Raw genomic sequence first — 26180 nt, forward strand, 5'->3', positions numbered from 1 at the left:
ATCAGTACTGGTTTTACCCCCAGTCCGACGCTCCTGCCCCAGATCATTCTGAATGGCTGATTGTCTTCAAAAATCAATGCTTTACTGTATGCACTGGCATTTTTGCTGCAGTATGTCAGAAGAGTGAGGAAAGAACTGTCCATCTAAAATGAGTCTCCCAGAGGAAGAGAGGTAAGACTGTTTCTGTCTTCAATTAATTATTTCAAACTATTATTTCTGTGAAGAACAAATCCTTGTCACAAAGAGTTTAGTACATGATGTATTTTACATTTGGAAATACGGTGCAAATTGCCAGTACTTCATAATTATAAGTAATGTGCTCCTGCACTTCTACCGTAACTGCTGTTTTGGGAAAACAAATTAATAATTTTAGTTAACAGACACTACAAATTACTAAATATTAACATAAAAAATACTAGAAAAACTAGACAATATACATTTAAAATGTAATGTGTTGAAATCTGAAAAAGAAGGAAAAAAAACTCTATCCTTAGCCTGTAAACATTTTCAGCTGTTCATTCACTGCATGCAGTTCAAGTCAGTTTTGCTGATATAGTTGCTTTAACTTATTTATGGTATATTTGTTGGTACTAAATTAATGCATATATGGATTCACTGTCGTAAAGTTTTAGAATCACAGGTGTTTTACAGGAAAGTGTGAATTATGAAGGGTGAGGAACCAGCTTCAACTGGATGTTAGTTTAACAATGATTTCATTGCTGCAGTCCTGATCATTTATTATGATGAAGTCTCAGACCAGGACATAGTTTATGTTAAAGTTCTAAGTGTGGTGCAAAAATTCTTGATATTGAGATTCCTATTTTTTCTCTCTCTGTTCTTTGTGTCATTAGTGTAAGATCAGGCTCACATGTGTTCAGCTCTGTGTCTGTTAAAAGTGACTGGTCACATGATCCACCAATTAACTTCAGTGAGAAAACACCATCATCACCTACCAAAAGGTATTTCATGTGTTTTACATTATAGTGTTACATTAGCTCCACTGTGGTGTACATGCATTTAAAACTTCATAAAACAATAAATCATAGTATTAAATCTAGAGCAACAGGAGCTTCTTTCCAATAATACAATTACACAGGGGACATAAATTTACCATGGAAAATACATCAGGCAACTAAACATCTATACATGAGAAGTACAAATGCACAGCTATAGTGGATTTAATTACACTAAATCTCTTAATTAAAATGAGACTGAAACAGCTCCTGTAAAAAAAATGTTTTCTTTCTCTCTCTGTTCTTTGTGTTATTAGTGTAAGGTTAATCCCACATGGGTTCAGCTCTGTGTCTGTGAAGAGTGACCAGTCAAATAAGGATAAACCCAATTTCAGTGAGAAAACACCATCATCGCCTACCAAAAGGTATTTTATGTGTTTTGAATTATGAATTTGTGTAAACTGTGATAAAATAACAACATAAACTAAATTCTTAGTGTTGCATGGCTTTAATTCTTCCTATGTAATGATTGTAATGTTTCTGCCTGCCTCCATTTGCAGCATAACATATACCAACATCTTTCATATTTTTCAGAATTGTTGTGATAACTCACTGGTGCTAAAATAGAGAGCTTCATGAACCTTTAATGAACCTCAGTCTGAATGTATTCATATGAGATCGAATAACTTAGTAAAGTGTTTTTTCTCTCTGTTCTTTGTGTCATTAGTGTAAGATCAAGCTCACATGTGTTGAGCTCTGTGTCTGTGAAGAGTGAATGTTCAATGTTACGTCCGTTAATATTCAGTGAGGAAACACCATCATCTACCAAAATTTATTTCATATGTCTCTTGACATTTGTGACTATATCTAACTGCATTGTAAATTGACCCTTTTTTGTTTAATGATGAATGCTGGGTAGGAATAAAATGCTGGTTTGATTGAATGATGGTTTGACCCCAAAAAAAGTCAACAGTGCTCCTGTTAAATTCCATGTATTTTCTTTCTTTCTATCTTTCTTTTTCTTTTTTTTTGTGTGACTTAGTAACAAAGGACAGAAGACCACAGTTAATATTGGTGCAGAATTTACACGGTGGCAAACATTAAAAGCACAGAAGGGTTTGAAGAGTGATGTGGAACTGGCAACTTTTCTTCTCAACAGGTGTGGACACAAGACACCACAGTTTACCTTTAAGTTTACCTTTACAGTTTAACATAAGCTACCATGGCATAAGTAGTTTTTTTTTTTTTTTTTCAAGAGAGTAAGTCTTGACATGTAACTGGGCTTTTGCATAAAAAAAAAAAAGTTAAATTTTCTGCATGCCATTTATCTGCTTTTTCTTAAGGATATATTGGATATATCAATATATTGTGTAGAAACACACAATTTTATTTTAATTTACTGTGAACACTGGACAAATTAATTTTGATAACAGGGTTCAATATGAGAAATCAGCCTCAGAATTCCAGACGTACCGCCTCCGTAAAGAGTTCAGTGAAAATCGCCTCTGGATCTTCCAGGTAGAAGAATTCTTCCATGGCTTTTTGAACAGCTTTCATTTTAGAACTGTATCAAAAATCACATAAAATTATAATGCTATATCAGAGATGTGTAATCTCCTGTGTTAGGTTGTGTTGCATTTTTAATCTCACAAATGTATTAAATAATAAATAGGCTATTTATAATAAAAAATAGTTTTGTCTATTTTATGTTCTAGTAAATTTGTAGTTAACTGTGTAACTAGCACAACTTCATTGATGTACTGTATGTACTCTTGCTTTACTGCAGTTCATTTTAGATGTAAAATATATGTTTTAAACGTGTTTCATTTTTTGTTTGTTTGTTTGTTTGATTTTTTAGGATCTTGAGAACAAAATAGTTGTATTTCTGAAAAATGAGCTGGAAAAGTTGAAGAAAATATTACAAAAAGAGAACACACAGTACTTTGTGCAAGACTTCAATGAGGGCATGTGCAGTATCAAAGAAGCAGCTCTGGATATCACACTTTACTTCCTAAGAGATATGAAGCAAGATAAACTTGCAGATACTCTAGAGGGTAAGATGTTCCTAAAATAATAATGTGGCATATCATCAATGTATGCATTTTAAAAGAGGTGCATACCATTGTGCTTTTGCTCCTTTTTGTGTATTTAGATGAGCTTGTCCTTATTCATCAGCGACAGCTGAAATCAAACCTGAAGAGGAAGTATCAATGTGTGTTTGAAGGAATTGCAAAGCATGGTGATTCTACACTTCTGAATAACATCTACACAGATCTCTATATCACTCTGGGTGGTAGTGAACAGGTTAATACTGAACATGAAGTAAGACAGATTGAGGTTGCTTTCAGGCGTCATGAATCACAAGAGATACAGGTTGAATGCACAAATTTGTTTGAAGCACCTGAACAAGACAAGGAGATCAGAACTGTACTGACAAAAGGAGTTGCTGGCATTGGAAAATCAGTCTCTGTGCAAAAGTTTATTCTGGATTGGGCTGAAGAAAATGAAAATCAGGATATCAGCTTTGTATTTCCTCTTCCTTTTCGGGAGATGAACTTAAAGGATGAAGAAAACCAAAGCTTGATGAGCCTTATAAGTCAGTTTTTCCCAGAGACAAAAGGACTGAACCTTACAAGAAGGAATCAGTTCAAAGTCCTGTTCATCCTTGATGGATTGGATGAATGCCGTCTTCCTCTTAACTTTGAGGGTAATGAGACTTGTCGTGATGTAACATCACAAGTCTCTCTGGATGTTCTCCTTACGAATCTCATCAAGGGAAATCTGCTTCCTTCTGCTCTCATCTGGATCACCACAAGACCAGCAGCTGCCAGTAAGATTCCTCCTGACTGTATCGATAGGCTGACAGAGATACGAGGATTCAATGATGCACAAAAGGAGGAGTACTTCAGAAAAAGATTCACAGATGAGAATCAGGCCACCAAAATTGTTGAGCTTGTTAAACATTCAAAGAGTTTATTCATCATGTGCTACATCCCAGTCTTCTGCTGGATTTCAGCCACTGTTCTACAGAACATTTTGGAAATTAAAAGAAAAAATTATATCAGAAATACTGAAGACACTCCCAAGACTCTGACACAAATGTATACACACTTTCTCCGCTTTCAGATCCAGCAGAGCAGACAGAAGTATGATGTTTCCTGGGATAAAGATACCATCCTTTCACTGGGGAGACTGGCTTTTCATCAGCTGGAAAGAAACAACCTGATCTTCTATGACACAGATCTGGAAGCCTGTGGTATTGAAGTCTCTAAAGCATCAGTGTATTCAGGCATGTGTACCCAGATCTTTAAGGAGGAAACAGGGATCATCCTTGGTACCATGTACTGCTTTGTTCATTTGAGCATTCAAGAGTTTATTGCAGCCCTTTATGCACATCTGTTCCTAGACCTCAACAACAAAAGTGTCTTTGATCAAGACTCTACAGAACAGGTAAACAAAAGTGAAACATTGACTGATTTGCTCAAGACTGCAGTGGACAAGGCCCTTGAGAGTGACAATGGACATCTGGACCTTTTCCTTCGATTCCTCCTTGGTCTGTCACTTGAGTCCAATCGTCCACTTTTAAGAGGCCTGTTAACTCAGCAAGACGGCAATGACCAGAGCTACAAGGAAATAGTTCAGTACATCAAGCAGAAATTAGACTCTAATCTATCTGCAGAGAGATCCATCAATCTGTTTCATTGCCTGAATGAATTGAATGACCACACTCTGGTGAAAGAGATTCAAAGCCAACTTAACAAAGGAAGTCTTTCATCTGCTGATCTTTCTCCTGCCCAATGGTCTGCTGTGGCATTTGTATTGTTGACGTCAGAAGAGGAGCTGGAGGAGTTTGATCTACAGAAATTCAAGAAATCAGATGAATGTTTCTTTAGACTTTTGGAAGTTGTCAAAACTTCCAAAAGAGCTCTGTAAGTCATTTTTACACTCATTTGAAAAGTACATTAAGTCACATATAGTTAGTTCTGAATCCATTTAATGCATCTTTAATATCTATATACATAATATTTCCTCCATATATAATTTAGCTCTAATGCTTGCTCAGTCAGATCAGATCACAGAATGGAATTGTTCTTTCTTAATGGCTAACAGAAAATAAGTGCAATTTACCTCACTGACCATAGCAAAACTTAACAAAAAAAAAAAAAGACAAAAATGAAAGCGGTGAGTGGTACAGGTGGTGTTTGAGCTAACGCTCAAATATGATTATGCCATCCTAGGGCTTGCACCCAGGGAAATACAACGCACCCTCAGGTGCTGCTCAAGGAACAGGTTCGAGACTACTAAAAAGAGCAAGAGACGTGACTTACCCAGATAAAACGTTTAATTTTAAAGTCAATAATCCTACAATATTAAAAAATGGTCTCATCAACAGTTTACCAATTAAATACCCACAGTTACAAAGAGACCGTAATAAAGTTTTAGAATTAACAGAAAGGACAATCCCCACAGCAAATCAGTGCATACAAATCCAGAAGCAAGTGACAAACCAAAAAGAAACTAAAGCAAAAGAAACAAATACACTGCCCTTCTGTTAAGCATCAATATCACAGATCAACACTTTCACCTGTAGATATAAATGCACTGAACACTCAGGGGAGCAGCGGTCCAGTACTGTGATGGCCCACTGTTATAGCTGCATGCAAAGGACAATGAAACTGTAGGATCAGATGATATTCTTTAAAAACAGCCGTAAGAACAGCCGTAGATGAAGCCAGCGTGAGAAACAGCCGTACATACTTGCTTATGAAACAACAGCTAGCACTCAGGCTACACATCATTCATAGACCACAGTGAGCTTTATGTTACTGGCGCTCATCACTTTGGATATGCACACACACAAGAGGAACAGTACATAGACCCCTGGATCTTTATGGACCACAAGACCAGAACACAGAGCAGAATAACCCTGTACCACTTAGACTTTATACTTATAAAGCCACTAGGCTGCCACTAGAACACAACTCAATGATTGAGCCAGCAGGTGTAATCAATGACAAGGTATCACTCAACGCCAGCGAGCGTGTCTTCCCATTGGGAATATGCAAAACTTAAAATGGAAACTTATTCTAAGGAATCCACAAACCGTGATAAAATTCATCCGGTCACACTTGGTACTTATCTAAATCAAGCAAACAAATGCTCTAATGATAACTAATAATTATTATTTAGAACTGTATTGATTAAATGCAGCCACTGAGAAGGCAGGTTTAATGTCTAAGTAACTGTTGAAAGAACAAGCAACAAATCCTCCACACACTTTTTGATATAGTAGCCAGGTCTCCTGCTTTCTATTTACGGACATGACAAAACCTCAGAAATGTGAATGATTAATATTTGTATTTAGCAAATATATTGTATGTATTCAATTTCAGCTTGTTTGTTGGTATTTTCCTGTTGTAGGTTAAATGAATGTGACTTAACAGACAGAAGCTGTTCAGCTCTCGCTCCAGTTCTTGTATCAGACTCAAATCTGAAAGAGCTCAACATGAACAGTAATAACCTGCAGGACTCAGGAGTGAAGAAACTCTGCATTGGACTGAAAAGTATAACTTGTAAATTAGAGATACTGAGGTACAAAACGTGTAATTTGTTTTTACATATTCTTTACAAGATGTATTAAGTGTTTATACAATGTACTGAAATACTGTTAATTAAGTTTATGTAAAGCCTTATAACTAATGCTCCTGTGAAAGTCATGTAGAGCAGTGTTTACCAACCCTGTTTCTGAAGATAGATAAGACAGTGTCTGGACACATATGGTCACAATAGATTTATTTGAAATGCACATAGGTCATGTTGGTATGTGTTTATTGTGGTACAGACTGAACAACTTTTATTTTTATTTATTTATTTATTTTGGGGGGGGGGGGGCATTTTGCGAGCATGTATTGTAAATTTTCTACATTTTAGAATCTATACACATTGACAAGTTGTTTATTTTTTAGGCTCCGTAAGTGTGATCTAACAGGGAAAAGTTGTTCAGCTCTGGCTTCAGTTCTCCGTTCAGACTCCAGCAGTCTAAAGGAACTTGATCTGAGCAATAATAATCTACAGGATTCATGAGTGAAGCTACTCGCTGATGCACTGAAAGGGAACCATAAACTAGAGAAACTCAGGTGAGTTGATGTGTAACATATTAAAGGTCTCTAAGACCTTTTCTTTGCCTTATATTCAGTCGGGCTGTACATTGTTACATATATGTTGCACATGCTAAGAACAAATCATCTGTGTGGTGAATACATTTATTGCATTAGCATGTGCGCGATACAATTTTGCAATGTGTGTGAGCCTGTTTACAATCCTGTTGTCCAAAACAGATCATTTAATGGCATGATTTCACTCCAAATTCACTTCTTAACATTAGTCAAGTGTTTTAAATGCTTTTTGTTTTTTGTGTTTTGAGGGATTTTCATATCAGAGATTCAGGTAGAATACATATTATTGTGTAGCATTCTATAAAGTGATAAAGACTATTGATGTTATTAGCATTGCATTAAAATATGCTTGATTCTTATGAAATAACCAAGATGGATGGATGAACATGGATAAACCATATATTACCGCAATTGTATTATTATTTTTTTCACTTGTAATCAGTTAAAAGTCTCTACCTGTGTTTTATTCAGTTGAAGCAAGAGCTGAATGCCTTTTTCAATATTAGGTTTTCCTTCAACATCATAAGTTAAATTACTTCTGTGAGTCTCATTTCTGGAGTTTGTGCATAAAGGTTCCCTCTGGATTCCAGTATGAATAAAACAGACAGTAAATTACACATATTTACTCATTAGTGGTCATAACACTTTGTTTTGGGTAAAAATTTGAAAAATATAACTTCTCTATAAAGAAATTTGAAGTAAATATATGTTGATCCATACATCTTTCTCCAGTGTAGAGAAGTGTACAGGCATTATTTAATAATTGTATATTTTTGTATGTTACGATATTTATACCTGTTCTAGTCTCTCTGAGTGCAATGTAACAGAAGAAGGTTATAAAGCACTGGCTTCAGCTCTGATATTAAACCCTTCACACCTGATAGAGCTGAATCTCACAGGAAATGATCCTGGACAATCAGGAGTGAAGCTGCTCAATGATTTAGTTCAGGATCCAAACTGTCAACTGCAGACACTAAGGTGAGTCATAATGCAATAATGCAAAGCAATTGATATGTAGGCAATTTATTTGTAAAAAATATTTAATTAATATGAAAAGTTTATCTTTAAATTGTAATTAATCTTGCTTCATCTTCTCTTCTGCAGATTTTTGGGACCTGCTGCAGATGAAGCCTGTCAGTATGTGACTGGAATTGTGGGTAAAAACCCATTACTCCTGAGAGAACTGAATCTGAGTGAACATGAACTAGGAGACACACAAGTGAATCAGATCACTGCTCTTCTGCAGGATAAACACTGTAAACTCAACACACTGATGTGAGCATTTTTTTTAATGTATTATGGTACATTTAAATTATCATAAAGATATAATTATAATTAATACTCTCCATTGATCACTGAATGTTGTCATCAAGTATTTTGTGTTTGTAAATTCTCTCCTGTTCTTAATTTTAGGCTGCATGATTGTGGTCTAACAGAGGAAAGTTGTTCAGCTCTCGCTACAGTCCCGAGATCAAACCCCAGTCTGAAAGAGCTTGACATGAGCAACAATAATCTGCAGGACTCAGGAGTGATGAAACTCAAGAATGGACTAGAAAATATAAAATGCACACTGGAAAAACTTGGGTATGTAAATTGAGTTAAAATATTCGAATCCAAAAATAGAAAGGTAAGATTCTTCTTATGTCTTCTTATGTCAGCACTTATGAAGAGGTGCAAAAAAATTTCTAAACTTGACTTTTTAACAAAGCAATAGGTATTTAAACAATATTCCTTATAATAATAAGACAGTGATTTCAATCATATTTAATATATAAAAGTATTATTATTATCATCATCATTATTATTATTATTGTTAGACACCTCTTTTCTGTAGACTTTCAGACTGCAGTATAACAGAAGAAGGTTATAAAGCTCTGGCTTCAGCTCTGAGATCAAATCCTTCACACCTGATAGAGCTGGATCTCACAGGAAATGATCCTGGACAATCAGGAGTGAAGGAGCTCAGTGATTTACTACAGGATCCAAAATATTCACTGAAGACTCTGAGGTGAGAGATATTAAATTATGAAGTATAATATATATAAAGTATAAAATTATAAAGTATATATAATTTTTTTTTATTTTATTATTTTTTATTTTTTTTGAGGAAAACATTCCAGGATTTTTCTCCATTTAGTGGACTTAAATGTTTCCCAATGATCTGAACTTTCCAATTGCAGTTTCAGTGCAGCTTCAAAGGTCTCTAAGCCATCCCATCCAAGGAATAAGGATATTACTTAGCAAAACGATCAGTCATTTTCTTAATAATATTTATATACTAACCACAAATGTTCATCTTGCACTAGCTCTGCGATGCACATGCACATCATCATACATTGCGTAATCACGTTGGAAAAGACAGTTGATTAAATATTTGTTTGTGTACTTCGAAATCCTCGTGTAATGTTATTTTACCTTATTTTGTGAACAACATCTCCATTTCTCCATTTGAACCTCTCGGATGAGAGTGTGGTGAAGGAAACATTTTGTCATAATTATTTTATGATTTATCACAGCACAGAGAGCCAACAGAAACCAAGCAAGGTGGTACCTAAGAGCATGAGAGTGAGAACAGAGAAGAACAAAAATAAATAACATGTACAGCACAAAAGGTTGCAGGCCATAACAATTAACATTTGTGGTTACATTTTTTTTATACATTTTCTTTCTTTAAAAATGTTTTTGTTTTGCTAGATAAGACCCTTATTTCTCAGTTGGGATTGTATAGAACCCTTTGAATCTGCAGTTTGGAAGTTCAAATCATTGCAAACCAAAAAAAAAAGTTTATTTTATGGAGAAAAATCCTGTAATATTTTCTTCAAAAACCTTAATTTCTTTGTGACTGAAGCCAGAAAGACATGCACATTGTACATGACATGGGGTTGAGTAAATTATCAGATTTTTTTTTCTAGTAGTGAACTAATCTTTTAAACCAAGAAAATGTTATTTTTAAAAGCTTTGAAATTATTAAAGGCTCTGTCACAAGCATTTGAAAACAATTATTAATATGGCAGGTAATGTCAATGTACTTCTCCTCTGCAGGTTTTTGGGTCCTGCTGCAGATGAAGCCTGTCAATATGTGACTGGAATTGTGGGCAAAAACCCACTACTCCTGAGAAAACTGAATCTGCGTGAACATGAACTAGGAGACACACAAGTGAATCAGATCTCTGCTCTACTGCAGGATAAACACTGTAAACTCAACACACTGATGTGAGTATTATTCCTCAAAACACAATAATTATCAGTACTCATTGAATGTTGGCTTCAGGTACTATGTGCTTGTACATATCCCACTCATGTTCATCATTTTAGTCTGAGTAAGTGTGGTCTAACAGAGGAAAGCTGTTCAGCTCTTGCTACAGTCCTGAGATCAAACTCCAGTCTGAAAGAACTTGACATGAGCAACAATAATCTGCAGGATTCAGGAGTGAAGAAACTTGGATTAGATAATACAAACTGCACACTGCAGACTCTCAGGTGAGTGATTTAAATCATAGTGTTAAACCATTTTTAATGCTAGATAATTAAACACATTTCAAGATTTTTTTTCTTTAGCAGATTTTGTTTTTAATTTTAAAATTATTTCTCAACACAATGTTGCATTTTTCATGTTTCAATTGTATTATGTAAGACATTTTATTTTGAACATTTCTGTAGACCATCTAATTGCAGTATCACAGAAGAAGGTTATAAAGCTCTGGCTTCAGCTCTGAGATCAAACCCTTCACACCTGATAGAGCTGGATCTCACAGGAAATGATCCTGGACAATCAGGAGTGAAGAAGCTCAGTGATTTACTACAGAATGGACATTATCAATTGAAAACTATCAGGTAATTAAAACCTCTTTTTTTATTATTGAAAGACATTAAGTCCAATGTACTGTATGAAACTAGATAAAGGTCTCAAATGGTCCACTGTGGAACTGTGGAACACTGCGTGTGTGTGTGTGTATATATATATATATATATATATATATATATATATATATATATATATATATATATATATATACAGGTCCTTCTCAAAAAATTGTATATTGTGAAAGAGTTCATTATTTTCCATAATGTAATGATACAAATTAAACTTTCATATATTTTAGATTCATTGCACACCAACTGAAATATTTCAGGTCTTTTATTGTATTAATACTGATGATTTTGGCATACAGCTCATGAAAACCCAAAATTCCTATCTCAAAAAATTAGCATATCATGAAAAGGTTCTCTAAACGAGCTATTAACCTAATCATCTGAATCAACTAATTTACTCTAAACACCTGCAAAAGATTCCTGAGGCTTTTAAAAACTCCCAGCCTGGTTCATTACTCAAAACCGCAATCATGGGTAAGACTGCCGACCTGACTGCTGTCCAGAAGGCCATCATTGACACCCTCAAGCGAGAGGGTAAGACACCGAAAGAAATTTCTGAACGAATAGGCTGTTCCCAGAGTGCTGTATCAAGGCACCTCAGTGCCGACCAATAAAAAGAAAAGTGTTTTTAATAAAAAAAAGTCAACCTTCAAATAATTATGTTCAGTTATGCACTCAATACTTGGTCGGGAATCCTTTTGCAGAAATGACTGCTTCAATGCGGCGTGGCATGGAGGCAATCAGCCTGTGGCACTGCTGAGGTGTTATGGAGACCCAGGATGCTTCGATAGCGCCTTAAGCTCATCCAGAGTGTTGGGTCTTGCGTCTCTCAACTTTCTCTTCACAATATCCCACAGATTCTCTATGGGGTTCAAGTCAGGAGAGTTGGCAGGCCAATTGAGCATAGTAATACCATGGTCAGTAAACCATTTACCAGTGGTTTTGGCACTGTGAGCAGGTGCCAGGTTGTGCTGAAAAACGAAATCTTCATCTCCATAAAGCTTTTCAGCAGATGGAAGCATGAAGTGCTCCAAAATCTCCAGATAGCTAGCTGCATTGACCCTGCCCTTGATAAAACACAGTGGACCAACACCAGCAGCTGACATGGCAGCCCAGACCATCACTGACTGTGGGTACTTGACACTGGACTTCAGGCATTTTGGCATTTCCTCCTCCCCAGTCTTCCTCCAGACTCTGGCACCTTGATTTCCGAATGACATGCAAAATTTACTTTCATCCGAAAAAAAGTACTTTGGACCACTGAGCAACAGTCCAGTGCTGCTTCTCTGTAGCCCATTTCCTGCACACGCCTGTGCATGGTGGCTCTGGATGTTTCTACTCCAGACTCAGTCCACTGCTTCCGCAGGTCCCCCAGGGTCTGGAATCAGTCCTTCTCCACAATCTTCCTCAGGGTCCGGTCACCTTTTCTCGTTGTGCAGCGTTTTTTGCCACGCTGTCCTTCCCACAGACTTCCCACTGAGGTGCCTTGATACAGCACTCTGGGAACAGCCTATTCGTTCAGAAATTTATTTCTGTGTCTTACCCTCTCGCTTGAGGGTGTCAATGATGGCCTTCTGGATAGCAGTCAGGTCGGCAGTCTTACCCATGATTGCGGTTTTGAGTAATGAACCAGGCTGGGAGTTTTTAAAAGCCTCAGGAATCTTTTGCAGGTGTTTAGAGTTAATTAGTTGATTCAGATGATTAGGTTAATCGGTCGTTTAGAGAACCTTTTCATGATATGCTAATTTTTTGATATAGGAATTTTGGGTTTTCATGAGCTATATGCCAAAATCATCAGTATTAAAACAATAAAAGACCTGAAATATTTCAGTTGGTGTGCAATGAATCTAAAATATATTAAAGTTTAATTTTTATCATTACATTATGGAAAATAATGAACTTCTTACCAATATGCTAATTTTTTTTAGAAGGACCTGTATATATATATATTTTTTTAAATCATTCTTTTAGGTTTTTGAAAAGTCCTGCTGCACAGGAAGCGTGTGAGTATCTCACTAAAGTCCTGGGTAAAACCCCATTACTTCTGACAGAACTGGATCTGAGTAAAGAAAAATTAGGAGATCTGGATGGAGAGAAGCTCTCTGCTCTTTTGATGGACTCCCATAGCAAAGTGGAGAAAATGAAGTGAGTAAACATGATTTTATATCTTCTGTTTATACAGTGTAAAAAAAAAACCTTGGTCACATGTGTGGTCTGTGGGATCTGTTGATCTGATGTGTGTTGAATATGTGCTGTATAATAACTAATGCTGTTTTTGTGTTCAGGCTGAACAATTGTAGGCTGACAGAAAAAAGCTGTTCAGTTCTAGCTACTGTTCTCTCCTCCAAAACCATCCTGAAAGAGATGAACCTGAACAACAGTCGTCTGCTGGACTCAGGAGTCAAAGAGATCTGTGAGGGACTGAAAAATCCTGTGTGTGAACTGAAGATACTCAAGTGAGTACATTTCGCCATCAGTTACACTCAACACAACATCAATCACAGTATTATATATTGCATTGTGATTATGTCTTTTAACTCCAGTGTGTTTTAGTCAATTTAAGATTCACAATATTCTGCTGTTATTAATTTGATCCACAGCATTAATTTAATTAATGTTTTTATTTTTCTGTAGACTTTCAGACTGCAGTATCACTGAAGAAGGTTATAAAGCTCTGGCTTCAGCTCTGAGATCAAACCCTTCACACCTGATAGAGCTGGATCTAACAGGAAATGATCCTGGAGAATCAGGAGTGAAGGAGCTCAGTGATTTACTACAGGATCCAAATTGTAAACTGAAGACACTGAGGTGAGTAATATAATAAAGTGCAATAGAACTAATAGAAATAAAACTAGTAGTAAAGTAAGTTGTCAAGAGGATTAGTAATTAAGTTTCAATAAAATTAACTTGTTTTTATACAACCAATGTTGAAAATAGAAAAAATAAGGAAAATAGAATTTTGCAGCAAAATAGTATACATCGGGAACAAAATGGATGTTGCATCTTAATTCTTTATTTTCCTCCAATCTTGCACACTCTGAGAGCCATGTTGTCCCCAGGCATTAAAGATGCACAGAAAACACTCACCTCCAGTAATGTCAACTTAGCCATTTTGTTGCTAGATTTCACAACTTTTTTTTTTTTTACAAAGCACTAGCAATGTATTCATCATCTTTTAACAAGTTTTAAAATGTTTCTAACTCAAATTCTACATTGCATGCATTGTCAACCTAAATGGGACGATTTTCACTCCAGTTTTTTCTATCACACACTGACTGAAAGATTGCATTGCGTGTAAAATCATATGTGGTGGAGGTTCAGCTTAATTCAACTGCAATAACATGCATTTGAGACAAATTATTTTTGAATCACTTATGATTGTTACTCACTCATTTTATGTTTCTCAAGAAATCATTTTAAGATTGGAATGTGAGGCTTATTTAAAATATAATTTTTACCATTAAAACTAGTTTTGTAAAAAATGTTGATCATACAGAAACCTTTGAAATGATTACTCGCATACTTACAAAATTCAAAAAAATTCAAAAACATACAAAATTCATTAAACGGCAGGTAATGTCAATGTACTTCTCCTGTCTGCAGGTTTTTGAGTCCTGCTGCAGATGAAGCCTGTCAATTTGTGACTGGAATTGTGGGAAGAAACCCATTACTCCTGAGAGAACTGAATCTGAGTGAACATGAACTAGGAGGCACACGAGTGAAACAGATCGCTGCTCTACTGCAGGATAAACACTGTAAACTCAACACACTGATGTGAGTATTTTGTTTATTATGGCATTGTAGGGGAATTTACAGTTAAAACCCAAGGACCAGATATGTCGCAATGAAGACCAGGAGTCAGAGATGAGTTCAATTAAAAATAATAATTTTACTTGAAGAAAATAGTTTGCAATTTCATCAGCAGAAGTCAGCTTCAACACTCTCGAAGGAGTTCGCAGGCCGCCCCCAGTACAATACAAAATCAACCACAGTTATACCCTGACAGAGGATACTAATTGCGTCAATACATGAGTCAACAAAATTCTGATTGGTTCCAAAACCTAGATAAAACTCTCCAAAGACGTAGATCTGATATGCTGAACACTGGCAGTTGATCGTTTGTCCTGGGACTGTCTGAGCTTCTCCCTGTACAGACAGATACTAACACACATACACAGAGAACTTATCTAAAATTCAAGGCTTTCTAGCACTGGCAAGTGTCTTATCATTATGGTTGGATACACACACATAATATGCGGACATTAATCTTGAGGAAAAGAAATACAGCACACATTAGGTTACACATTTCACTCTTGCTATAACTTGATTAATAGTCAAACAAGAAATCATGTAATAAAATAATATAATATAAGTATGAAGGATATGGCAACTCGGCATCCACTCCTTCAGTCCCCCGTTTTAGATCAATGTGGGGTCTAATACCCCACATCTGGTCTAATAAATGAGATCAGGTGTAGTTGTGATGCATGCTAATAATACAGGCTGTTGGTCAACTTAAACATGTGCATATACTTAAAATCTCTGGTACTGGCTGACATTCCTAGTAATACACACATTATTTTGTACAAAATACTTCCCATATACATTCTTACTTCCCATATACATTCATCTACTTACTTAATCCCACAATATCGGCACTTGCACTAGTCTTTCTTCACATAATGTCTTTTCCAGTGAATCATTCTGTGTCCCTCTACCTGGAAAGTGTCCTCCATCCATATATACTTTCATTCACATACCTTTGTAAATACCTCTCTTGCTACTACAGCTACTTCACATTCACCCTCTAAAACAAAACATTTATCCAACAGCCTTAAAACTAAATTTGCATATTCATTAACCAGATTTAACAAATCATTAAAGAAAACTGCATACACTATAATAAATTCATTTTTTTTTTTTTCAACCCTTAAGAAGGATATTTGCCTTATTTGTTTTCTTTTAACATGTCTTATACAACTATGATGAATTTTAGTTAATTTGGTCATATCTTAAAATAAACTCATTACAATAAACGTATATATATATATTATTCTCTGGAAACCGGGCTAAATGAATAACCACCGTTATTGCATTCCTGACATATGTCAGACCTTCAGTCACCTCACTGATACCAAATACAGACATTGCTTATAACCTAAATCCCAGTAAAGATACCCTTATTTTATGAAAATTTATCATTTTCCCGATCAATGATACAATTATAGAGATTGAATATCCATTTTACCCTTTCACTCCAAACTTGGTGTTAAAAACACAAAAATAAACAAACCAAAAATTAGTAAGATCAATATTGAGCCATCTTTAAAAATAAAAATAAAAATAATCATAATCATTATTTCCTCGAAAACCTAGAGCAGTTCCTAGTTTATTACTTAATAGCCCTTTTATTAAGTTTTCCTTTCACCACGAATCCAGTTGCAGTCATCATAGTTCACATGCTGTTTAAACATACATGAACCATTAACCTAAACTTGTCATTGTTAACAACATTTGATCAAAATTACATTTTAACTATGGAAGTGTCTAACTTTTAAAATACAACTAACCTTTCCACTTATTGTCATGCATGTATTTTTATACCATGACATTACTGTTAACCATACTCATTGCCTTATTATGACCTTTTTTTTTTATGCAAATCTTGTCAATTATCACACCATATTACTGTACTCATACTATATTAACGACACATTCAGAGGCAAATCCTCAATACTTCGTATAAAGTCAATTTAGTTCTCACTGTTTTGTCAGTTAGAAATGCTTACAGGTCAGCTACGTGACCAATGTATTAAAAACCCTTGTTCATGTTTATCATTTGGCAGTGATATTTATTTACTCAAAATTATTATAAACTGAAAAAGAGCAGATTTCCCAATACTATTACTAAATGAACAATACTGTTACTTAGTTCTAAACTGCCAAATATTTATTAAAGAGACATCCTCAGTTTCTGTAAATCTGTATTGAAACAGTATACATTATCAAAAAGCCCTGTCAGTGTTCACAAAATTAATTTGATTTGATTTGACCAGGTCAGCCAGGTCAGACATAAGCAGCTCCATAGAGCCTATTACAATTGTTTTGTTCAAACTAAATTTATTATTATTATTATTTTTTTTTTTTTGCTGTGCTATTTCAATTAATTCAAACCTCTTGTTATGGTATTCCTCCATTAAGGGGCTATCCCAGGAGATCCACACGTTTTTGTTCAACTTATCTCTGTTCTACATAAACCAAACTATTGCGTCATTCAGACCTTGAAGAGCCACAAAGCCTTACGGCTGCTTTTGCTTTTGCACTATATTACATAAACAGGATTCACTCCTTTGTTTTCCAACCAGGCTTCTTTATGTGAGGGTGCTCTCTGAATAATTTGGTTAGTGACGTAGCCAATCTGTCACTGTTTTTCTGCCGTCAAGTCTAAAATATTTACCTTTTACCATTCAAACAATCAAGTGTTAACTTGTTAAAATGTAGACCCTCATTTAAATTTAGGCATGGATTTTAAACCCATTTTGGACGGCAAACTTAAATTTCACAAATCCAATCATATAAACAATCTTAAACATATTAATCCAGAGAGTGATTTAAATCAGCATTATAAAAGACAAAACAAATCATTATTACCAGTAGCAGACAGAGCTAGATAACCAATCCACTTAAAGCTCGTCCCATGTTCGGCATTGTCTTTTTATTAGTTTCACTCAGAATTATCGACTTCTGTAAAGTAATTTCACTTAACACATCTGTAATGATAAAACACTCATTCCAGAGGTTAGTGACACAATTGAAACAAAACAGGAACGAAATCGTCCCCCAAAAATATATAGTAGCCATCCTCGTGCATGCACACACTTAATACATTAATATTTTAACAGCTCATATTTAAGGTTTGCTTTTGGTATTAAATCGGAAGGATTTAAACTTAAACATTGTCTGTGCATATAATTTGAACCTGGTCTCTTATCTAATCTCAAAGTTTGCCTGTTCATTAATGATTTTTATTTTGAGAAAAATCAGCTGGGTTGTTTTGGTCTTAAAATCATTGCTCTCTTTTGGTTACTTTTACTTAGCAGGCCGATAAGAGAAGCAGAGCACCATCCCTGCCTCCGCTCAAGCACTCTCTCTCTCTCTTACTGTGCAAAATATTATTTATTTATTTATTTTGTCAATTTTTGCCAAACTTTTAACTTAGACTATAATATCAAATTCATTACAACATATAACCCTAAATTATTCAAATAAGTTAAAAATGTCAAAGTTTCTAGATCTAAAATCTCAGTTTAAACTGTTTAAAATACATAATGCTAGGAACATTTCTTTAAAATTATTTTTACCTTACATGCTTAATTCCCTTAACCTTTGTAATCTAAACCATCTCTTGATTAAGCAGAAGCAGTCTTCATTTTTAGCCACCACCATATCTTGTTATCATCTTGTGTCATGCCTAATGACCTGCATGAGTAAAGACTATGATATAGACATATTAGTTCAATATCATTTTAGCCTCATAAGAAATTTTTGTCTCAAAATAATGGCTGTCATCACATGGTCTCAGATGGTTCTTGAAAGCCCATTGCCATTAACTCTTTATAAATAAGCTCCTTGTCCTCAGGGTGTGATCCACTGGCATAGTTGCATCAAGTTGTGGACACTTGTCACAACAATCAATCAAGGAATGCGGTTGCTGGTGATCAGGTCTGGAGGAGCTCACATTTTGAGGCAGATTGCTGTACTTCATACAGTTCCCCTCTTAAAGATGCTCTAGGCCTATCGAGCATCCGCTCAACTCCACTACCATCTCACATATAACACCTCCCTTCAGGGCAGGTGCCCAGTGGCGGTGACCCCCTGCCTTAGGTTGTCCCCTATTGGCCAGAAGAGGATCTTACCCGTCATTGAGAAATCACCTCATGCACACTGGTAACCACTCTTTCCCGTTGAAACATCCTCGACAGTCTTCTTCCAGAATCCAGTATTTCCTGCAGCTTAAGGAAAGGTGCACTCAAGAACCATGAGAGCCATTGACAGCACCTACTAGTGTTAAAACATTGGAAAAGGTTAATCAACTAATATTTAATCACTAAAATCAATTGGATACCTCCAAACTATCATGCTGAGATTACTCAGTGAATTAATTTTTCACACCCGTCCATTCATTGTAATTTTCTGTTGCTTCTGTAGCTGCAGCCATCAGGCCCTGTATGATGGTGGAGACTAAAAAAATAAGACAGATAAGTTACTGGTCATAGAACAAATAGCCAACAATTGCTCCTAAATTGTTATTCATTATTTTTATAATCTCTTATTTCTTACATGCATTGGGCAGTTGAACATTTAACTACCAATTGCCCTCTTAATGCATTAAATCTGAACTCTTTTTAGCATGTCCTTTAGCATCTCTGCCTATGATTTGACTGAAACACTGTGCTGTACTATAAATATCTTATCACTTAAACACAGGCTCAGATAACGGCATTTTAGCTTACTTTGAATGAGAGAGAGAGAGAGAACTCAGAGGGATTCAGAACTCGTAACAATGCATTATCATTTATTTTTAACATAATTTCATCATACTATCATTTTACAAAACTTGTCAGAAATTATATGCATTAAAAAAAAACATCTTTATATTTGTATTTTTACTTTATTTTCGCAACTCAAATGTTTCTCAAAGTTCTTTGCAGTCATTGTCATTACTTTTACATCAACTTGTATTTATTCATTCACTTAATTCTGGCCATGGCTTCTGAATTTCAACATGGGTTTTAAATCTGTCAGAGGTTATCTGACCCAGGTATATTACTTTGGGTCTTGCTAGCATGCTGTCTTCAAAGTTACTTTGAAACCCCCGTTTATGTTACTTGTTTACAACTTTATCATCTCATAAACAAACAATAATTTTCTTTTCTCTTCATTTTATTTTATTTTTATGATGCTGCGTGGCTGCAATTTTGCAATCCAACAATAAAATTAATCTTTTGGCCAAACATTAGTAAATATAGGAATTACAAATTTTTCACTCAGAACATGTGTCTGGTACTTTTACAGCTTAAGCCAGAATCATGGTGGGGGCCAGCATGAGATAAAACAACTGCTTCATTGTAGTCAAAGCAATTTTATCTTTTAAAGCAAAACATAAGCTTCTAAGTTTTTCCAAAATGCCACTGCCAATTTGTGTGCCTACAGTTTTTTTTTTTTTTTTTTTTTACTAACCCAGAATTCTGTTCAGTATGCCTTGTCAGGACTTTCAACAATTATATAGGAACTAGAACAGATCTTATGATATCATTCTTTGTCATTTAAACTTTCTATGCACAGAGAATCAGATTAAATCATCACTCAGTTACTTCTGGGATTATTTTTAACAAATCGGCACATACATTTATAAATGTTTATTTCTCAGGTTCTTTCTAAGTTTAAAGCCAATCAAGTTTTTGTTTTAACATTACAATCAGAATTAAAGCTCAGACTGACCATTCTTTCAATGAATTCAGAGAATATTTTTAAAGTCAGAGCTTCAGAGCCAAACTGTTTACAGCATTTGCTCTCTTCTGTTTCATTATTTCTATCAGGGCTGACCAGGTTACCTAATTTGTCAGTCATATTTCTATCATAAAACAAAAACATATTGAGGCGGCGATCTTACCAACAGCACTTGATTTCTGCGTGATGAAATTGCAAAGTATATTCCAGAATTTCCATATACTGGTCCAATCCAATCAGGGTCATGAAAACTACATTTTAGCTCTTTTGGGGTTGTTCCTGAGGCATCCCAGATCAATCAATACTTTCCCTTGCATATATCCCTATATTTTTATAGGTGCACATATGAATTATCACAATTTATTTTTAAACACTAATTTTGGATACTCTTTTCCCTAACCACTGACCTGGCCTATTTCTAAGCTCGGGGCGCCCCTGTCTGTTCGAACGAGTGGTCAAGAGTTTGAAAGAGCGAGATACGTCTAGAACCCCCCGTCTAGCGTCTTACATTCCTTTCTGAATTTCCAAATCCTTAATTGGCTACCCCCGGCCGTAAATGCACTCTGCCTCGGCTATCAAATGCTAAACCCAGCACTGCCTGTTACGGCCTTTGTGCTTTTCAAGAATGTGTTTTCGTCCTCCCCTGGACTGTGCACACCTAAAACAAACTTTCACGTCTATCTCTAAGACCTATAGGTGTGCACCTGTTCCCTCTGTAATTGTACACATCTGAAAAATATCTTATATCAAGACCTACGATGTATACTTGTACCCCTTAACTCACAAGGTTACTTATTTACAGGTATATGTGACACAATTTATTTTCTCCACCCCCGGAGTTAGTGTCTACTCCCTCACGTCTGAGTGAGTCTATCGTTCTTTCTTCTCTTGACCCCCGTTCTCCACAGACAGTCCCTAACCAATAATATTAAATCTAAAATCTTTCCTACCTTGGTTTGATGATTGATCAGGAATGTCACCAAAGAACTATTGCCCGCGAATCCTCCACCATTAACTGTAGGGGAATTTACAGTTAAAACCCAAGGACCAGATATGTCGCAATGAAGACCAGGAGTCAGAGATGAGTTCAATTAAAAATAATAATTTTACTTGAAGAAAATAGTTTGCAATTTCATCAGCAGAAGTCAGCTTCAACACTCTCGAAGGAGTTCGCAGGCCGCCCCCAGTACAATACAAAATCAACCACAGTTATACCCTGACAGAGGATACTAATTGCGTCAATACATGAGTCAACAAAATTCTGATTGGTTCCAAAACCTAGATAAAACTCTCCAAAGACGTAGATCTGATATGCTGAACACTGGCAGTTGATCGTTTGTCCTGGGACTGTCTGAGCTTCTCCCTGTACAGACAGATACTAACACACATACACAGAGAACTTATCTAAAATTCAAGGCTTTCTAGCACTGGCAAGTGTCTTATCATTACGGTTGGATACACACACATAATATGCGGACATTAATCTTGAGGAAAAGAAATACAGCACACATTAGGTTACACATTTCACTCTTGCTATAACTTGATTAATAGTCAAACAAGAAATCATGTAATAAAATAATATAATATAAGTATGAAGGATATGGCAACTCGGCATCCACTCCTTCAGCATATTTAAGCAGCTATACTGGGATGTTTTAGCTTCACTTTTCTGTAGTGGAAGTAAGTGGAGACGCTTCAATCCATCTCTATTTATTTATTCATTTATTTATTTATTTTATTTTATTACAGTTTATAGCTGTGTCCCAATTCAACAGTAGTCCACTACACATGTTAACTCTGAAAATTACAAAAAGAATAAGTGCACTTTAAATACCCAGATTATGTAATATTGGACACTTTGTGCAGTAACTATCACATCTTTAATTATGTAGTGGAGATGGAGGGGCAGCAGACTCCAATGATGACAAAATACCCTTATATAATTCATAAACTACATGGTTGAGTAGCATAACTATGGATTACTTTAGTGAACTCTGGTTACTTTGGAAATGCAGTAGATTAAAGACTACAAGTTATCTTATTTAAAATGTAGGAAGAAGGGTAACTATTTAAATTATTTTATTAATATAACTGATTACATTTGGTTACGTTTAGATTTTCAGACTTTTTAAATATTTCTAATGAATGTGTTCACATGTTAACTGTTAAAATTATTCAAACAATATTGTTCAACTATATCTTTGTTATTAGTTGTGGTGTGATTCTTTTAAATTTAATATGATTTTTTTTATCTTCATCTAGTTATATCATATAGTTATCATTTTTGTTGTGAACACAGCCTTAATATTTCTGCCAGATATGAAGTATGTTTTTCTTTTCTGATCAAAAGAGGAAAATAAATAATATGATTTGTTTTATAAAATAAATAAAATGAAAAAATGTTTTTTGGTAGAAAATGATCTTCTGTGTAATGAATTGTATTACTATTTTAAATGTGCTTTCTGTAGACTTTCAGACTGCAGTATCACTGAAGAAGGTTATAAAGCTCTGGCTTCAGCTCTGAGATCAAATCCTTCACACCTGATAGAGCTGGATCTCACAGGAAATGATCCTGGACAATCAGGAGTGAAGGAGCTCAGTGATTTACTACAGCATCCAAACTGTCAACTGAAGACACTGAGGTGAGTGATTTTAGTGTTTTTTAAGCAATATTTTCATTTTTATTTTAGTTGAATAGTTGCAAACTGAATTGAATCTTGCTCCATCTTCCCTTCTGCAGGTTTTTAGGTCCTGCTGCAGAAGAAGCCTGTCATTATGTGACTGGAATTGTGGGTAAAAACCCACTACTTTTGAGAGAACTGAATCTGAGTGAACGTGAACTTGAAGACACAAGTATAAAGCTGCTTGCTGCTCTACTGCAGGATAAACACTGTACAATCAACACACTGATGTGAGTATTTTACATGCTCTACATTGTTAAATTGCTTTTAATAGTAATGTTACAGTAGTTGATACTACTATTTTCTCTTTTGCCTGAATTAGAGATACATTAAAATTATGTATTTAAAATTGTATTGCTTTCTATCCAGAGCTCTATGAAAATGAGGGACATCAAACTTTTTTTTTAGTTGGCAAAACAAATATATAAAAATATATTTTCAGTTAAGTCAACAAATATTTACATTACTGTAGAGGGATAAAACTGTTTGTAGAATTACAGTAGAATATTCTGAAAAGTACATTTTATGATGCTGAATTCTGAGCTGCATTATTTTATAAAGTGCTTTTCAAGTGGAAAAACTACTGTCATGGGACCCAAACTTTTAACTTTACTGGATCATCGTAGATCTGATTCATTGTTTTTTCTCTCTCTGTCTTCAGTCTGTGTGGATGCAGTATTAAAGAGAAACAGTGTCTCATCCTGACATCAGCTCTGAAATTAAACTCATCACACCTGAGAGAACTGGACCTCAGTGACAATATGCTACAAAACCGAGGAGTGAAGATCTTATGTGACGTACTGAAGGATTCACACTGTAAACTGGATAGATTGAGGTGAGGAACATTCATGAGATCACATATTTATGAAAAGGTCTTCAAATTTTTTGTGCTTTTTTGTGATATAGTAAAATAAAAATGATCTCTCTTCCTTTGTCTATTTCTTTTTCTTCTTCTTTTTTTATAATTAAATTAGCTTCTATCTTATTTTCTGCTCTCTTTCTCAATATAGGTTAAGATACTGTGATATGACAGATGAAGGTTGTCCTGCTCTGACTTCAGCTCTGAAATCAAACCCATCACACCTGAGAGAACTGGACCTCAGTGGAAATAAACTAGGAGTTGAAAACCTTGATGTCCTGCTGAGGAACCCAGAATTCAATCTGGAAATACTAGCGTTAGTCACAGTTTGCTGTTAAGGTGTATTTTAAGACACCACACTTCATGTTACATCATTTATAGCACTGCACATTCTTGAATTTCATCTATGATCACACTTTTTGTTTAACACTCCTAGGCTGTTCAGTCATTTTGAACCATTTGATGAGACTAAGTGATCATTAAAATGTCACACAAATTGACCAACCCTAGGAATGAATGTGAAAGACTTTAACAAAGAGCAATTATTTTTAATATATGTTGAATTAAATATATGTAACCGCTCCACAATGTTGAACAAAGAAACATAGAAATGTTGAGACCATAAAATATCCAGAGACCAAAACATTTTCATTCTTTACACATACTCTTACACAGCCAGAGAGAAAATAAAATGATTGACAATCTATGACTGTTAGCGTTACTGCAGAAATTATACTGCAAAAAAACATTGGCAAAAAATAGCGGTATAATATCTGAATAGATATACAAAGCATAACGTCTAAGCACAAAATAATAAAAAAAATTCTTACACATCAGATTAGACTGGGAATTAAACTAGTCTGTAGCTATTCAATAAGATAATCACTATAGATCTGAGTTATTTCACTTTTTCTTTTCCACAGTCTGTGTGGATGCAGTATTACAGAGAAACAATGTCTCAGTCTAAGTTCAGCTCTGCGTTCAAACCTTTCACATCTGCGAAAACTGGACCTCAGTGAAAATGAACTAAAAAACACAGGAGTGAATCACTTATGTGACACACTGAAGGATTCAAACTGTAAAGTAGAGAGACTGAGGTGAGGAGCATTTACATGCATGAAAAAAAACAAATTGTTGTTTTGGTGTTTGACTAATACAGAATGAAAAATGTTTGTTTTTTGATCTTATTTTTCCCAATCTAGGTTAAGATGCTGTGATGTGACAGAAGAAGGTTGTTCTTCTGTGACTTCAGCTCTGAAATCAAACCCATCACATCTGAGAGAACTGAACCTGAGTGGAAATCCACTAGGAGACTCTGGAGTGAAACACCTCTGTGATCTACTGATGAACCCACAATGCAATCTGGAAATACTAGAGTTAGTAACATTATACTGTACCGCAGCTACAGCAGGATGAAATTTTATTATGCTATAACTAATGGTTTGATGATTCTGTATGTGTGTCAGTAGCAAGAACTTTAAACTCTGAAACATTTGAAACTTTGTAACCAAAATTTTGTTAAATTGTTTTATATGCTGAACTGGGACAAATCTTTACTGTGAAATAGATAGAAGTGAATGACATTAGATTATTTTGGCAGAATTATATGTTTTTCCAGCACTATAGAACTTTTGACTGCATCTACATTTTTTAAGCTAAATTAGTATTTAGTGGTGGTAAACTACCCTCAACCAAATTTGATTAATGTACTAAATTGCATTGTACTAAATTGCATTGTATTATTTTTTATTGTTATACAGTCAATTCTGTATCTCAATTTACACGAATAATGTGTAGATTTTCTTTTTTTTTTTTTTTTTTCTTTTTTTTTTTTTTGATAGATGGTTCCAGAGACAGTAAATAGTATCATCTAATCCAATTTATCCAGTATTGGGTTATGATTATACAATTATGTTTCCAGATTTTTGCTTTTGTATTAGTGAGTTTATGGCATTTATCCATTATGTATCTCACACATGAAATGAACATAGGTTTCATTCATTGTCTTTTCTTTTTCTTTTTCTGTCTTCAGTCTGTGTGGATCCAGAATTACAGAGAAACAGTGTCTCATCCTGATTCTAGGTCTGTGTTCAAACCCATCACACCTGAGAGAGCTGGACCTGAGTGA

General features: G+C 35.1%; 1 pseudogene; it reads left to right on the plus strand.

Annotated features, from left to right (window-relative positions):
• On the plus strand, positions 1 to 26180 carry LOC113090240 (NACHT, LRR and PYD domains-containing protein 3-like; annotated as a pseudogene).

This window comes from Carassius auratus, unplaced genomic scaffold (assembly GCF_003368295.1).
Source record: "Carassius auratus strain Wakin unplaced genomic scaffold, ASM336829v1 scaf_tig00053697, whole genome shotgun sequence".
NCBI lineage: Eukaryota > Metazoa > Chordata > Actinopteri > Cypriniformes > Cyprinidae > Carassius > Carassius auratus.